At 38.8% G+C, this 16,980-nt stretch overlaps 1 protein-coding gene across 6 annotated transcripts in view; it reads left to right on the top strand.

The window, feature by feature from the left end:
• Positions 1 to 269: 269 nt before the first annotated feature.
• Positions 270 to 16,980, top strand: part of NUCB2 (nucleobindin 2) — a 53,724-nt gene continuing 37,013 nt past the window's right edge. For 4 of the 6 annotated variants that reach the window (XR_016393813.1, XR_002642301.3, XM_022555807.3 and 1 more), the window contains exons 1-2: positions 270 to 395; positions 5,426 to 5,577. The gene's annotated coding sequence lies outside the window, so the exon portion shown is untranslated. The other 2 variants (XM_022555808.3, XM_022555810.2) reach the window with 2 other exon arrangements.

The following is a 16,980-nucleotide window of genomic DNA, read 5'->3' as shown; positions in this document are numbered from 1 at the left end:
CCAAATCCTGCTCCACAGTACTCTCCATGAAAGCCAGAGAAGGAAGGGGCGCGGCTTCTCAGCCCGCGCCGCAGAGCGCCACGTCCCTCCTGGCTCACCCTCCTCGGGGCTCCTACGCGTTAGCTCTCCGCACCGCCCGCCTCCAAGCCCTCCGGCGCGGCCTGGTCTCCGCCCTTGCCAATCGGCACCTTCCACTCTTCGGGTAGGACCAATTAGCGGCTGCTGGGGCCCGGGGCGGTCGCCATGGCAGCAAGGAGGCGGGAGCGCGCGGTGGGTAGAAGTACAGAGCAGAGCTGCCGGCTGGGGGCTGCAGAGGCAGGTCTGTGCGCTGCAAGCGTTCAGCAGGCGGAGCTTCGCGTGTGGAGACGCGGCTTCGTAAGGCCGGCGGTCTCGAGGTGGGTGAGGATCTGCACCGCGGGAGGCTGGGGTGGGTCCTGAGCTAAAGCTCAGGTATTCGCCTACCCTGCCCCGGCAGTAAGGATGGTGGGAGCTCCACGGTTGGGCGGGCACGGTGGAGAGTGGCTTCCAGCTCGAGCTTGAGACGCGGGGTCTCTTTCTCCGTTCCACTCGCTGCCGGGCACCCATGCTTTCTTTGCGGTCGATGAAAGTGGCAGGCTCCTGGCGAGGAGCAGGCGGGGGGTGAGTGTAGGTCCAAGTCCCAGTCTGGGCTCCAGCCCGGCCTTGGCAGGTTGATGGGCGAGGGAGGTGCCCCCTGGTGAGACTGATGCTCACACCGGCTGAGGCGCAGGAGCTAAGATAGGCCGGTGAATCCTGCTCTTCTGCCGGTTCTGTTCAGCCGGCAACCGCTGACATTAGGGGAGGAGAAAGTTCGTGCCAGGTGTGGTATTGTTTTCCCTAAGTGACAAATCATTAGGTGTGAGATGATGGTACAGGGTTTGAGAAGGATGGTACTTCCTTGTTGCACCTGCTAAATAGTGACTGAGTAAAATGTGGTTATTGTTGTGGTTGGTGCTGGCAGTGGTCTTGGATGGCAATTATTTTATAATGTCAAGAAAGAAAATATGAACATAAACCATTGAACCATTACTCTCATTTCTGGGAGACAGAACCTCTTGAAAGTCTCAGTGTCCACTAAACTCCTAAATTGGATAATGTCCATTTACACAATTGAATAAGTAAGTGCTGCCGTCTACGCCTTTTATTAAGGCTGTTAAATTCATGAGTGAATATGAAGACCAAACTATATATTACCTGGGTTAGAAAAGGGGGGAGGAGGGAGAAGGGAGGTTAAATGCAATTATATCTGATACTCAATGTTGTCTGAAGGAGATTGTGGACTTTCCTTATAAGAACTGAAAGAATTGATGAGATATTTGCTTTAAGGAATTCATTAAAAGTAGCATGACTAGTGGTATAATAGATTTGGATCCATTAACTTATAGCTTCTTTTACAGCCTACTTAAATTACTTGTTTCTTAAGACCTTCCCTGGTAAATTCTGTTGAATAGTGTCAGCCAATATCCAGATTCTTGCATCTTGTTCCTCATAGATATTGCCTCGAGACTCATTCTGATTTAAGCCGAGTGTTAGTTCTTGTTTTACAAAACTTGAAAACCAAGTTCAACAAACGTTGAACAAACAGATGTTTCAACAATTCTTCCTCAGTTAGTAGAGTCAAAATTTTAAGAAAAAAATGGAAATTAGAATTAGAAATGAAATCTCAAATAATATCCCTCTTGTTATTAGGGTAAACATAGGAACTTCTGGGCTTTCCTGGTGGTGCAGTGGTTGAGAGTCTGCCTGCCGATGCAGGGGATGAGGGTTCGTGATCCGGTCTGGGAAGCTCCCATATGCCGCGGAGCGACTGGGCCCGTGAGCCATGGCCGCTGAGCCTGTGCGTCCGGAGCCTGTGCTCTACAACGGGAGAGGCCACAACAGTGAGAGGCCCGCATACAGCAAAAAAACAAACAAACAAAAAAACCATAGGAACTACTGTTTCTCATCTTGGTCTTTAAATTCTCCATGATCTGGTCCAGCTTTTCAAGATAAGTGAAAAATTCATTTGTCTCCTTGTGGTTACCTATGTTGTTCTCCTTCTATTCTAGTTTTACCTATTTTGCAAGGGTGAAGTCCATGTTGTGTTTACCTTTCTATGATCTCCCGAGGTACTTATTGTTCATACCACACATTTTGTATATACCCTTTCAGTATGCTTTTTGCCAAGTTGGTTTGTGCTCTGTAAATACCAGTTAAAATGAAATGCACAATTAAGGCAATAAAGGTACCTTTCAAAACACTAGTTATTGATTATGGGCACTAATATAGAGTATCAGTAACATGATCAATACCAGTGTCTTTTTATTTTGGGATATGTTATGTACCTCTATAGACATACCAAACTAATTTTGTGTTATTTAGAATAATATTTAAATTGCTTTCCACTTTCTAAGGACGCTTTAGATGACTGAAGTGTGCAAAAGTGTACTGGGTAGCTGGAGGAATCAAGTGTAGGATTTCAAAATGTACTGAAAATAATTCTTAAAGTCAATAATCTTTTAAGTATTGTAATTGAGTTGACTATATTTGGCATGATAGATGATTAACTTTTTCTAAATAATTGAAAGTCTAGAAAGGGGAAATTGTTATTTTTATATTTAATACATGCAATTAGTTTATAGGCTTTAAAAAACAGGCTCCTAACAATTTAAAATAATTTATTCAAGGAAAAGTGTTGATCACTTTAATGATTTTCAATCTAAAATTTTTAAAAACCACCACAATATGGTAAAAAGTACATTTAATTAGAATTAAATGGCCAGATTCCAATCCTGGCTCTGCCAAATGATCTTGGCCAACTCAGTTAACCTCCCTGTGCCTTATAACCTTTTATAAAAGTAGGGTCTGACCCGAACAACCTCTAAGATCATTTCTGGTCCCAGCATTCTCTGATTTTAAAAATTTAAAGCAGCCTAATGGAAAATGAGATAGCAGTTGCATGCTTTTATTTTTGGCAGTTTTTTGTTTGTTTGTTTTTTCTTTGTTTTTTTGGCAGAGCTTCTTGACATACTGTATTTTAATTATTGAAGTACAGTATGTGTAAATAATGAAGACATTGTAATTTTAATAAATTTAAAATTCTTACTGTTGCTCATATGTTTATTGAGTATACATATGAGCAACAGTATCTGCTTTTCAGAAGCCTTATCATCAAGGATACTGTAGGGGAGAGGGAGAGATAAATTAGGAGTTTGAGATTAACCTATACACACTACTATATATAAAATAAACAACAAGGACCTACTGTATAGCATAGGAAACTATATTCAATATCTTGTAATAACCTATAGTGGAAAAGAATCTGAAAAAGAATAAATATAAATATACATATAACTGAATCACTTTGCTGTATACCTGCAAGTAACACAATATTGTAAATTAACTATACTTCAATTAAAAGAATGGTTAATTTAAAAAAAAGAAGACTGAAATTGTCTTTTAAGGTTGGAAAAAAAAGGCAATATACTGGTTTTCTTGATTGGTGTCCTTTTCTACAGATATGAGCAGCAGAGACGCTAAGATCTATGCTGATATCTTGATACAGGGAAGGGTTGGAGTCCAGCTCAGCTGGTCATACATCTGATGTTTTATTTTTTTTAATTTTTTAATTTTAGAAAGTTTCTTTTTTCATATATTTATTTTATTTTTAATTTTATTTATTTAGTTGTTTATTTTGGCTGCGTTGGGTCTTCGCTGCTGCTCGCAGGCTTTTCTCTAGTTGCTGCGAGCAGGGGCTACTGTTTGTTGAGGTGCGCGGGCTTCTCATTGCGGTGGCTTCTCTTGTTGCTGAGCACGGGCTGTAGACGCGTGGGCTTCAGTACTTGCAGCATGCTGCGCTCAGTAGTTGTGGCTCATGGGCTCTAGAGCGTAGGCTTAGTAATTGTGGCGCATGGGCTTAGTTGCTGCATGGCATGTGGGATCTTCCCCGACTAGGGCTCGATCCTATGTCCCCTGCACTGGCAGGCGGATTCTTAACCACCGCGCCACCAGCGAAGCCCAGAAGCTCTGTTTTAATTCCAGGGAGGAAGAGATTGTTTTCTTCTTTTGTTGGATGTATTCTTTTCGTTGGCCTACAGCTGCATCAGGACTTTGGCTATGGCAATGCTCAGAGGAGAGCTCTAACATGGCCTTTCAAAAAATGACATTTAAGGTTGTATGTCAAACTGGTTTATTGCTTTTTAAGTTCAATGACTTTGGGTGTTTACAGCACAGATTTAATTTAAATATATAGATATTAAATTTTCAAGACAGGAAGGGCATTACTGTTTATGGAGCATTTACTATTGCCAGTACTGTGCTAGTTACATTGTATTCATTCTTATTTTCATCCAGTCAAAAACTTATGGAGAAGTATTAGTTCAATTTTATAGATAGGAAAATCGAGACTCACAGAGTCAAATAGCTTGCCAGTAAATGAGAGTGTTTAGGATTAAATCTGCTGGGGTTTTTTATTTTTTTATTTTTATTTTTTTGCGGTATGCAGGCCTCTCACTGCTGTGGCCTCTCCCATTGCAGAGCACAGGCTCCGGACGCGCAGGCTCAGCGGCCATGGGTTACAGGCCCAGCCGCTCCGTGGCATGTGGGATCTTCCCAGACCGGGGCACGAACCCGTGTCCCCTGCATCGGCAGGCGGACTCTCAACCACTGCGCCACCAGGGAAGCCCTGCTGTTTACTTTTGACCATGCTGTGTTAATAAAAGTCATGTGCCTTTCCGACATATTACATGCATATGATTACTCTCCTGCTTAGATAATTTTATGTTAAATATAGTACCATGAAAAGAAATAAATCTGTGTTCTTAAAACTTGAAGATATTTTATTTCCTTATTTTCTTTACATACTGCTTAGAAATAATTATGTTCACTGGTGAGTTTGCACATGAGCTAACTGCCTTGTATTTTACAGTTAGGTAGTGGATTTCGAAAAAGATTTTGAGATGTTTTGCTTTATTACTGATCACTATGTCTGAGGCTGGGGCCAAGGTTAATTTTTAAAAGTGGTGCTAAGATTAAAAAAAGATTCCAGATAAAGATTTTAAGAAAAATTCCAATTAAGGATTTAATGGGGAAACTTACCCTATATATTGAAGTCTCATTGCAGAGGAAAATAAGCTTTTAATTTGAACTTTTCTTAGTTATTTAAAAGAGGAGCAATATGGTAAAACCTGGGTACAATAAATGAGTATCTTTGCTTATTCTGGTCTTTGATTCTGTTTAGTTAATATATTTCTTTCCCTTCCCCCACTGGAATATGATACAGTCTCATTCCACTTTATAGAAATTTGGCACCTTTTCTTATCACAGGATTTGACAAATGTTTACACTGTCATGTGCCATTACCACTGTAATAAGGCTAAATTTATGTTTATTTTTAATTTTTTTTTTTTTTTTTTTTACATATATTTAGAACCTGTTAAGAGTCAGTTCTTGCAAAAAAGCATTGAGCCAGGAGCCAGACCCACCTCTTCACTAACTGATCTTGTGCAAGTCATCTTACCTCTCTGGATCTCAGTTGCCTGATCTGTAAAAAGGAGATAAAAATTCTTTACCTGTTTGAAGGTAAGCGATCAGTTAAGAAAGCAAAAATGAAAACAGACTTAGTGGTGGCTTCAACATAAAATATTTATTTTCTCGCGTAAAGTAATTCTTGAAGTAAGCAGCCTAGGATAGGTGTAGTAGCTTCATAAAGTCACCAGGGACCTAAACTTTTTCCAGTTCTTTGATCTGCTGTTCCTAAGATGTGGCCCTGGTCCTCGTAGTCCAAAATAACTGCCAGAGCTCTAACTGTCAAAGCAGAGTTCCAGGCAGCAAGGCAAAGACAAAGAAGGATGCATCCTCTCCCTTTAAGGAGATTATCCTGAACCAAAGCTCAGGCTACCAGGGAAGCAGGGAAATGTAGCTGGATACATGGCTGCCCTGAATAAAACTGGGCTTTTGTTATTGAAGAGGAAGGGAAGATTTGGATATTGGCTGGGAAATAGAAGTATTTGCCACAATATGGATCTTTTTCTCTTTCATCTCTGATATCTGTAAGCTGTGATAACCACTCAAAGAAGCTTCAGTAGTTTGCCATGGCAGAGCTCTAGTCTGACCATTGTCTCTAGAAGGAAATAACTTTCATCTAATACACTGTTTTTCTTTTGTTATGTTTATCCCATGATTCATTATAGAAGGTTTTCTGTCTTGATTGGGTATTTGTTCTGGTTATTTAAAAAAAATTACCCATAAATGTTCAATAGTAGATGTTGGTTGTGTAGCTAACATTTATTGAGCCACTTGCTTTATGCAAAGTACTAAAAAGACAGAGATAAGTTATCCTAAGAGTATCACATAATAAGTCATCAGGAAGTAAATTTATGTTGAAAAGTGTAATCCACCTTAAGATACATTTAAATTCAATGTTGTCACGCAATGAACATTTTTACCTTTCTTCTTGGTTAAAAGTTGTGGTTTTTTTTAAAACAACTTAACTGTTAACCGTCTTGAAATTTCCTCTTACTTAACTACTAGCCCTTGCTTAACTTACTTAGGTATACCAATATTTTATTTCCTTCCAGACCTTTTTGGGTAAATATTATGTAAATATACCCTATACTTGTCACATGAAATGATTCAATTACCATTATATCTGTAAAGAAAGTGAATTGAAATAAAGTTTTGAGAAAAGGAAACTGAAATTTAGGAAATGGAAATTGGATGGGGGAAGAACCTAAAGATTCAGTGAATCTTTTAAGAATATTAGAAGGAATATAAGGAGCAAATTAAGACATTTAGCATTTTTAGTCACCTGACTGAAAACGTCTTATTTGCTGAATACTATTTTAATGCCTTAAAATTTTTTCAATTAACAGAAAGGATCATGCTGCATGTTGCTTTGTAAGCAGCTTTTTTCAAATTGCAATTGTTTACTTAATAGGCTGCCTTCCACACTAGATTGAAAACTCTGTGAGGGTAGGGACCATGTCTATCTCACTTACCTTTGTATCCAGCATAATGGCTGGAATACAGTGAGTACTTAGTAAATATTTGTTAAATTAATAAATAGCATACAACAGATTAAAGAAAACATACTTCAATTCAGTCTTAAATTTAAAAGGAATAGGAGTAAAAGAGGAGCATTGGGGGAGGGAGAAAGAGATGGATGAAGGAGGAAGAAGAGAAACAAAAGGAAAGAGAGACAAACTAGTTTCAGTTTTTTGTACTCTTCACACTTCTCACCCGTGACCATGCTTTTTAATCACTTCCAGGGTTTTTCTCCTTACAAACAAGCAAAACAGGAAACTCTTGAGAAACGCACACACACATACACACCCCAAGTAAACTTAATCTGGATAATTACTGGTACGAATCAGTAGTTGAGAAATGTGCCTCTGTTTATGAATGGGAATTTTGATTTGGTGGAGACAGGGAAGGAGAGTTAAACTTATTTTTAGGACTTGGAGATTTAGGGAAATTATTTTGTATCTACTGCATGTTAGGAGAGGCTTAAGAACTCTGCTTTTTTTTTTTTTTAATTTTGGCTGTGCTGGGTCTTGTGGTGCACGGGCTTCTCCCTCTTTGTGACGCACAGGGTTAGTTGCCCCGCGGCATATGGGATCTTAGTTCCCCAACCAGGGATTGAATCTGTGTCCCCTGCATTGGAAGGGAGATTCTTAACCACTGGACCACCAGGGAAGTCCCAAGAACTCTGCTTATTTTGTAATTTTTCTTGAGGCTCTAATGCCTTTGGGATCAGTGCTTTCCATGCTGTCTTTTTTTTTAAATTTATTTTTTGGCTGTGTTGTGTCTTTGCTGTGCACGTGCTTTCTCTAGTTGCGGTGAGTGGGGGCTACTCTTCCTTGTGTTGCGCAGGTTTCTCATCGCGGTGGCTTTTCTTGTTGTGGAGGACGGGCTATAGGCACGCGGGCTTCAGTAGTTGTGGTGCATGGGTTCAGTAGTTGTGGCTCACAGGCTCTAGAGCGCAGGCTCAGTAGTCATGCAGCAGGGGCTTAGTTGCTCTGCGGCATGTGGGATCTTCCCGGACCAGGGCTCGAACCCATGTCCCCTTCATTGGCAGGTGGATTCTTAACCACTGCACCACCAGGGAAATCCCTCCATGCTGTCTTGAGATCACTGCCTGATTTAGAATTTCACATTATCCTACTTCAGAGCGTTAATTTTCAGTCTATCCTGGTTTGGATCAGTCTGCTGTGTCAGCCAGCTAGTTTGGCCCAGTATTTCCTCTTTAGGACTCTGTTCTTATGGAAGAAGAGAGTGATAAAAGAAAGGAGAAGGCCATTCTTAACTAACCTGATAGTGGAAGAGAAGTAAATTAGTCTCCCTTTCTTTCCATTGCCTCTCCTTATCGTTCATCTCTCCTTCTTTTGTATGGACATTTGTATATTATTGGGTTAATGAAAATCTGTAAACCTATCTCTGACACATTTGACATTATCTTGGTATTTAAAGACATCTTTGTATCGTTAGTTTTCTACCTAATGAGCTAGAAAAATTTTCATTTCTTTTGTTATAACAGTTAACATTTATTGAGGGCTTATTAAGGAGTAAATGTTTTAATTAGCTATAGACTTCAGTAAGTTAATTGTCCTAATTATTCCTAGAATAAACAGTAAAAGATTAGAAACTAATAGAAGGGAAAAATGTATTTTAAAAATTCCTCATCAATCAAAAACAAAATTTTAAAAAACAGGCAAGAAAGGAGAGGAGATAAATATTAAAGGGGCAGGATAAATAGAAAGCCCAAAAGAAGATGGTGTTTCATCAACTCTAGACTCCATTGATATTAAGACACGAGTTTATACTATATAGAACACATACTGCCAGTTAAATTATTACACTGTGCTTTATCACTTATAATTTCATTTTGTGTTTACCGAAAGTGCTTTTTAAGATTCATTTAAACATATAGATTTTTCTCACATCACTTTTGCAGATACATAAAGAAATTACAAGTTAAATAAATTGGTTAAGGTATTCCTAAGGCTTTTTCACATTCATAGTCTGAGTCTTTTGAAATGCTTTCTTGATTCAGAATTGTGAATGTTTGTGTTTTCCCACACGACATTGTTCTCTCTACTGTGAAGAGTGAGGGTAATTTTATTCTGGGAATTTCTTTAAGACCATTTGCCTGGAATTTTCTTCCAAGCCTCTGACATTCATTTTGCAAGCTTTGATGCCAGTGCTTTTCAAAAGATGACAGTGGAAAGTTGTCAGATTCATCTTCTTTCCTCAACCTCTCCTTCAGTGGTTTATTGACTAAAATGTTGAGGGGTTATAGTTTGTCTAGACATGGCATCAGGAATAACATCAAGTTGTGATACCTTTCCAGCAACCTATTCTTTTTTTTTTTTTTTTGCGGTACGCGGGCCTCTCACCGCTGTGGCCTCTCCCGTTGTGGAGCACAGGCTCTGGACGCGCAGGCTCAGTGGCCATGGCTCACGGGCCCAGCCGCTCCGCGGCATGTGGGATCCTCCCGGACCAGGGCACAAACCTGTGCCCCCTGCATCGGCAGGCGGACTCTCAACCACTGCGCCACCAGGGAAGCCCCCAGATTATTTTTAAAACAATCCCAGGCATCACGTATGCAGCCTCAGAATGCATCAAGAACTAAACTCATACCCTTGGCAGACCACGAAAGGCTCTTGAACATTCAAACCAGATTTAGCTAGCCTTCCTTTAACTCAGCCATAATCCCTCTTTTACATACACAGTAACGTTTTTGGGAAATGCTTTTGTAGTTTAAAATTTAATATGGCAGCAACTTTTGGCCATAGGTGCTCATGCTAGTGTTTCAGTGATATGCTATTCCCTATGTAACCCATTCTCAGGATATCGATCTCTTTAGTACCTTTAGCATTAGCATATCATTTTGAGGCCTGTGAAGAACATCAGGATTTTTTCAGCATTTCCTATTGACTAAATTCAGCTTTGTTTCTTCGTCAGATTACATGGAAATCATGCAGCTTCTGTTTAGTCTTGATAGGAAGTCTCTAACAAATTACCATTTGCCTTAACGATTCATGAATCCATCAAATCAGCCTCATGTTCTATAATTTATTTTTTATTTGTTGGAGGCATTGTCAGTTTCTACTGCCTTCACTTGCATTGTTTGGCTGCTCATAGATAATCTTGTTGCATCTCAAAATGTAAGGCAGCTTTGTCTATTTGTTGGTATCTTCCTGTCTAAAAGTCAGGTGAAGCACTTAAATGTTCTTTTACAAGAAAATGTAAAGTTGCTGTTACTCCTTTAACATCAAATATTTGCCTCACTAATATCAGCTGCTTCATTTCTATGTTTACAAAATATTTTTTTTTTTGGCCGCGAGGCTTGCGGTATCTCATTCCCCGACCAGGGATTGAACCTGGGCCACGGCATTGAAAGCCCAGAATCCTAACCACTAGGCAACCAGGGAATTCCCCAGAATAGGTTTTCATTTCAATGCCAAATCACAATTTAATCCTTTTGAAGATATTTTAAATGGCAATTAAATTCAATTTCTGAAGTACCCAAAATGCAAAAACTCAGTCTGAAGTGATGGAAGTAGGAATAGCTATAATAAAGTTCATGCATGTGCAGGCAGTAAAGATTATGTTGGTATTGCCACTTAGTCAACCACATTTTAATATTCCATTAACTGAAAAACACTCTGATTTCTGAGATGTTAAACTGAGGAATTAAGTACAATGTCAGTAATTTGATTAAATATAAACAGAGAAAATACTCTAGTTGGAAAGATTATTAGGCTGAATTTTAAAAAAACGTATGAACTGCTATGTTTAAAATGGATAACCAACAAGGAACTACTGTATAGCACAGGGAACTCTGCTCAATGTTATGGGGCAGCCTGGATGGGAGGGGAGTTTGGGGGAGAATGGATATACATGCATATGTATGGCTGAGTCCCTTTGCTGTGCACCTGAAACTATCACAACATTGTTAATCGGCTATACTCCAATATAAAATAAAAAGTTAAAAAAATAAAAATATGAGCTAGGAAGATTTCATCCTTACCAAGTGTACTTCAAAATAACCAAAAAAACCCAAAATATGACACATTTTTATATATAACTGGTCTTTATCATACAAATAAAAGAAAATTTATTAGAGAATGGAAAAAATAAATAAAATAAAGTGTGTGAGAATGTGCGTGTGTGTGTTTGTGTGTATCTACACACTAATCAAAAGAGAACTGATTATACTATATTACTGTCAGAATAGACCTTAAGGCAAATTGGGGTATAAAGGTCACTCAAATGTGAAAAAGATTAAACCCACCAGAAACCTAGAAAATCTTAAATTTGTGTACATTTTTTTTTGCGATACGCGGGCCTCTCACTGTTGTGGCCTCTCCCGTTGCGGAGCACAGGCTCCGGATGCGCAGGCTCAGCGGCCATGGCTCACGGGCCCAGCCGCTCCGTGGCATGTGGGATCTTCCCGGACCGGGGCACGAACCCGTTTCCCCTGCATCGGCAGGCGGACTCTCAACCACTGCGCCACCAGGGAAGCCCAAATTTGTGTACATTTTATAACATAGCCTCAAAATATTCAAATGAAAACGGACAGAATTATAAGGAAAAACAGATAAATCCAAAATTAAAGTGCAAGATTTTCACTTTTCTAGTATGATAGGACAAACAGACAAAAATCATTAAGAATGTAAAAATTGGATAATTATGAAAAGTTATAGAGCATGGCTAGTTCTAAAACCTCTATACTTTTGTAGGTAAATGATATTTGTAAATTGTATTTGTTCCTTTTTTAATGTTCGCATTTTATTTTATAAGCTCAGATTTTTTGCTCTATTTTTCATTACTTTAAAAAAAGTTGAAATATGATTCACATATCATAAAATTCACTCTTTTTAAAGTGTACAGTGTCTCACACTCTGTATGGGAAGTGTGAAACATTCCTGGCTTTACTTCATTCTTATTTTATCTAGATAGGAGCTTTCTTTGGTAGTTGATTTTTGTATTCTTTGTATCCCAGCACCCAGATCTTCTATTTGATCTACCAAGGTAATTTTCATCTGGCTGAATAAGCAGTGTTTGGTTTAAAGACATTTATAAATTATATAATTTAATTTCTTACAATTGGTGTGAGTACAAACAATTTTAGTAGTATTTCTGATAATGTAACAGAAAAGATCTACACATTATTCAAAAGAATAAGCTGATAATAGAATCTAAGAGCTTAAAGAATACTGAAGTCTAGTTAAAGTCTCTTTAAAAAAATTCATTATTTAAAAAAATGAGGAAACAAGCAGGGAAAGTTAATTGACTGACCTATGATCACATAGCAAGTGAATGGTACAGCTGGAATTAGAATATAGACCTAAATTTAGTTTTGCCTTACCCTTCTTAGATGTAACACCTGACTTTCATTTCCTTGAGGATCCAAATTTACTTTTCAGATACGCATTCTCTTTGTCTCTCATAGTAGAAGAGGTTTGTGAATAATAGAGCTAAGGAGAGGCAGTATGTCCTCAAGTGTTAGCATGCCTCAGAATCACCTATAGGGCTTGTTAAAACAGATTTTGCCCCCCCTCTTCTCTTCCTCACCCTCCTCAAAGATTCTTTGATTTAGAAGATCTGGAGTAAGCCCTGATAATTTGCATTTCTAACAAATTCCCAGGTGGTGCAGATGCTGCTCGTTCAGGGACCACACTTTGAGAACCAGTGCTTAAAAGCAGGCATACTCTTTGAAGTCAGTCACTCCCAGGTCCAATCTCTGGATCTACGATTTACTGCTGTGTGACCCAGATCAAGTTTTTTAACTGATATGTTTCAGATTCCTGTACTATAAAATGGGAATAATAATATTTATTTCACAGGGCCATTATAAGAAATAGATTAGTTAATATAATAAAAAAGTTTGGCATACTGCTTGCTACATAGTAGACACTCAATAGATGGTTTCTGTTGTTATTTATAATAAGCCTGGGACCCAGTGAAATGTTTATGAACCATAAATTCAGTCAGTATTTTAGAGTAGATGCCCAGAGACTTTCTGTCACTTTGAGATGCTGTCAGGACACAGACACATAGACACATTCATATATACAAACACAAACACATTCTTGCTTGACTCTCTTCGTATTTATGGTAGACTTGAAAGAAGAGTAAGAGAGCAGAAGTGACAAATTGGTAAAGAGATTCCACTTCCAAGATTGGATTTATCTATAGTTTATTTTTATTACTCTCAGCTTCTATTGTGTATTGAAGTAAAGGTGGACACTATAAAAAAAAGAGCATATTTCAAGGTATGTGACATAGCTGCCAGTTGCTAAGACGGAACTGCTGGTTAATGTGTACGTGTGTTGTATGGTGGGAAAAGGGGAGCCTAAGAGACATCGGAGATGACACAGGTGGAGGGGAGAAGTCTGTATGAAAGATTCTTTTAATGTATTTTTTTTAAATTTTATTTTTTTTTGGCTGTGTTGTGTCTTCATTGCTGCACAAGGGCTTTCTCTAGTGGCAGCGAGCAGGGGCTACTCTTCGTAGTGGTGCGCAGCCTTCTCATTGTGGTGGCTTCTCTTGTTGCTCTAGGCATGCTGGCTTCAGTAGTTGTGGCACACAGCCTCAGTAGTTGTGTCCCGCGGGCTCTAGAGCACAGGCTCAGTAGTTGTGGTGCACAGGCTCAGCTGCTCCGCGGCATGTGGGATCTTCCCAGATCAGGGATTGAACCTGTGTTCCCTGCATTGGCAGGTGGATTCTTAACCACCGCACCACCAGGGAAGTCCTGAAAGATTCTTTTGAACTCTGGATTGACCACATCAAGGGATAATCACAGTTCCTGATGGGGTCTGCAAAATGAAGTTATGGAGGTGTATCCCTGAGCTGAGTTTCTCTGTATACATTATTATATAGAGACTATTCAAACCATTTTAGCAATTATTCATTTTCTAACTGTACAGGTACCATGTTAGGGGCTGCGGAGACTTAATTAAGCTCCAGAAGTGTGTGTAGAAGACATCAAAATTGACTTGAGCAGTTAAGTCATAACTTGGGCCTTTCAACCATGATTACACTTAAAACTTTTACGTTGTTTAATGGTCATTTGGTCAGCCTGTTTACAGTGGCATATGGGACTTGCAAAGGTAAACAAAACTTTCAATTCAGAGTTTTTTAAAAAACAACTAACTTAATATTTTTAAATTAATTTTTTAAAAGGTAAAAGGTATAGCTAATAAATACTTGAAAAGATGCTCAACATCATTAGCCAGTGAAATGCAAATCAAAATCACAGTGAGATACCGCTTCACACCCAGTAGGGTGGCTATAGTAAAAAAGATAGACAATAGCACGTGTTGGTTAGTATGTGGAAAAATTAGAATCCTCATATATTGCTGGTGGTAGTGGAAAAAGGTGCAGCTGCTATGGAAAACAGTTTGGCAGTTCCTCAAAAAATTAAACATGGAGTTATGGAATTAACCTAGCAATTCTACTCCTAGGTATACAACCTAAAGAATTCAAAATATGCTAACACAATAACCTGAACACAAATGTTCATAGTAGCATTATTCATACTAGCCAAAAAGGTAGAAATAACCCAAATGTCCATCAACTGATGAATTGATAATCAAAATGTGGAATATCCATACAATGGCAAATCTATTCAGCTGTAAAAAAGAATGAAGTGCTGGGACTTCCCTGGTGGCACAGAGATTAAGAATCTGCCTGCCAATGCAGGGACATGGGTTCGATCCCTGGTCCAGGAAGGTCCCACATGCCTCAAAGCAACTAAGCCCGTGTGCCACAACTACTGAGCCCACGCTCTAGAGCCCGCGAGCCACAACTACTGAGCTCATGCACCACAACTACTGAAGCTTGCACACCCTAGGGCCCACATGCTGCAACTACTGAGGCTGCATGCTACAATTACTGAAGCCCGCGAGCCTAGAGCCTGTGCTCTGCAACAAGAGAAGCCACTGCAATGAGAAGCCTGCACACCCCAATGAAGAGTAGCCCTCGCTCCCCGCAACTAGAGAAAGCCTGCGCGCAGCAACGAGACCCAATGCAGCCAAAAAAAAAAGAATGCAGTGCTGATTCGTGTTACAACATGGTTATACCTTGAAAACAATGCTAAATGAAAAAAGCTGGGTACAAAAAACCACATGTTTTATGATTTCATTTATATGAAATGTCCAGAATAGGCAAATCTATATAGACTGAAAGTAGATTAATGGTTGCCAGAGACTGAGAGAATAGGGGGAGTGGGGAGTGACTACTAATGGGTATGGGGTTTCTTTTTAGAGTGATGAAAATGTTCTAAAATTGGATAATGGTGATAATTGCACAGCCTTGTGAATATACTAAAAACCACTGAATTGTACAATTGAAAAGGGTAAGTTTTATAGCATGTAAATTGTATCTCAAAAGAGCAAAACTAAAACATGTACCTACAGTGGGCATGAAGCATGAATGAGAAGTAAACTTTGTTGTCATAAAAATTAATTGTGGGAAGAGGAGCTAATTCATGGTTAGGAAAAGATTCTGTGGAGAAACAAACCATCCTTCTATTGGAGATTCATAATGCAGAGTAGCCGATCTGAAGTTCTGAAAGTCTTATGAAGATGGAAACTTATTTAGCTTCATTGAGCCAGTATCTCCCAAACATTTCATTATAAAAAACATTTATTCACGGCAATCATGTTGAACTAGTGTCCTAGAGAAGAGTGAATCTTGGTCTTGAGCATATGTATATAGGTGGATCACCTGGATTGTTTGTTAAAACAGATTCTGGGTCCCCACCCCAGAGATTCTGATTTCAGAGGTCTTGGCTGCAGGCTGAGAATTTGCATTTCTGACAAGCTCCCAGATGATTTTACCCTTCAGGTTTGAGAACTAAACTTTGAGTAGCATCTTTATAGAATAGTCAAATCCTGTACCTTAAATGGGTGAATTTTATGGCATGTGAATTATATCTCAATAAAGATGCTAAAAAATTTGATATACTAGAAATAGCACTACAATGTGGATTCTAGTGATTTTGTTAATGCAAGACAATGCTCTTTGAGTGATTTGTTTCCATTAAAAATTTCTTCATATATAAAATGAGTCACTGTTCTATGTATTACGTAGGGTTGTGGTGAAAATGAGGCAATGTACTCTTCCAAATTGTGTTCTGTAGATAAAAACATGTTACTTTAAAAAAAAGTCCATGGCCAGCTAAGTTTGGGAGTCTCTAAATTAATAATGCATATTCCAGTTTGATGGTCAGACCATTATTTTTGACTTGGATCCTAATATCACTCTCTCTATATAAAATCAATTAAGTATGAGCTTTTTATTCATTCTTATTCTTGTAGTAGATCCTCTGGAGCTACAAAGATCGTTATGAAGTAGAAGCTGAATAAGCAAGGTTTGAATAATATTGCGGGACCAACAATAGTTTTTCCTCTTTTGCTTCAATGCTGTTACATCCTGCTTGATATTTTATTGACCTATGTATCTGAAAAATTATTGGCCAAACAGAATTTTAACATAAGACTATTGGCTATGATAAAATAATGTCTAGGAAGGTTAAGAGAATACTTGTAGCCAGTTATTTGTCTCTTTTAATCAATTTATGTTCATAGAGCAACTTATTTTCAAAATTCGATTGAAGCTAATTTAAATATTATATCCAGAAATAATTTTGGCTCTTTAGTATTTTAATAGAGAAAAAAATAAATAGTTTTCCCTTTTCTCTTTTTTTAAAAAAAATATTTATTTATTTATTTGGTTGTGCCAGGTCTTAGTTGCGGCAGGCGGGCTCCTAGTTGCAGCTCGCCAGCTCCTTAGTTGCGGCATGTGGACTCCTTAGTTGCAGCATGTGAACTTTTAGTTGCAGCATGCATGTGGGATCTAGTTCCTTGACCAGGGATCAAACCCGGGCCCCCTGCATTGGGAGCGTGGAGTCTTAACCACTGTGCCACCAGGGAAGTCCCTCTTCTCCCTTTCTTAAACTTGGACTATTTATTT

Source organism: Delphinapterus leucas, chromosome 7 (assembly GCF_059928025.1).
Source record: "Delphinapterus leucas isolate spDelLeu-1000000601 "Yukka" chromosome 7, BTC_Dleu_Yukka2, whole genome shotgun sequence".
Classification (NCBI taxonomy): domain Eukaryota; kingdom Metazoa; phylum Chordata; class Mammalia; order Artiodactyla; family Monodontidae; genus Delphinapterus; species Delphinapterus leucas.
This window is presented reverse-complemented; position numbering and strand designations above follow the sequence as displayed.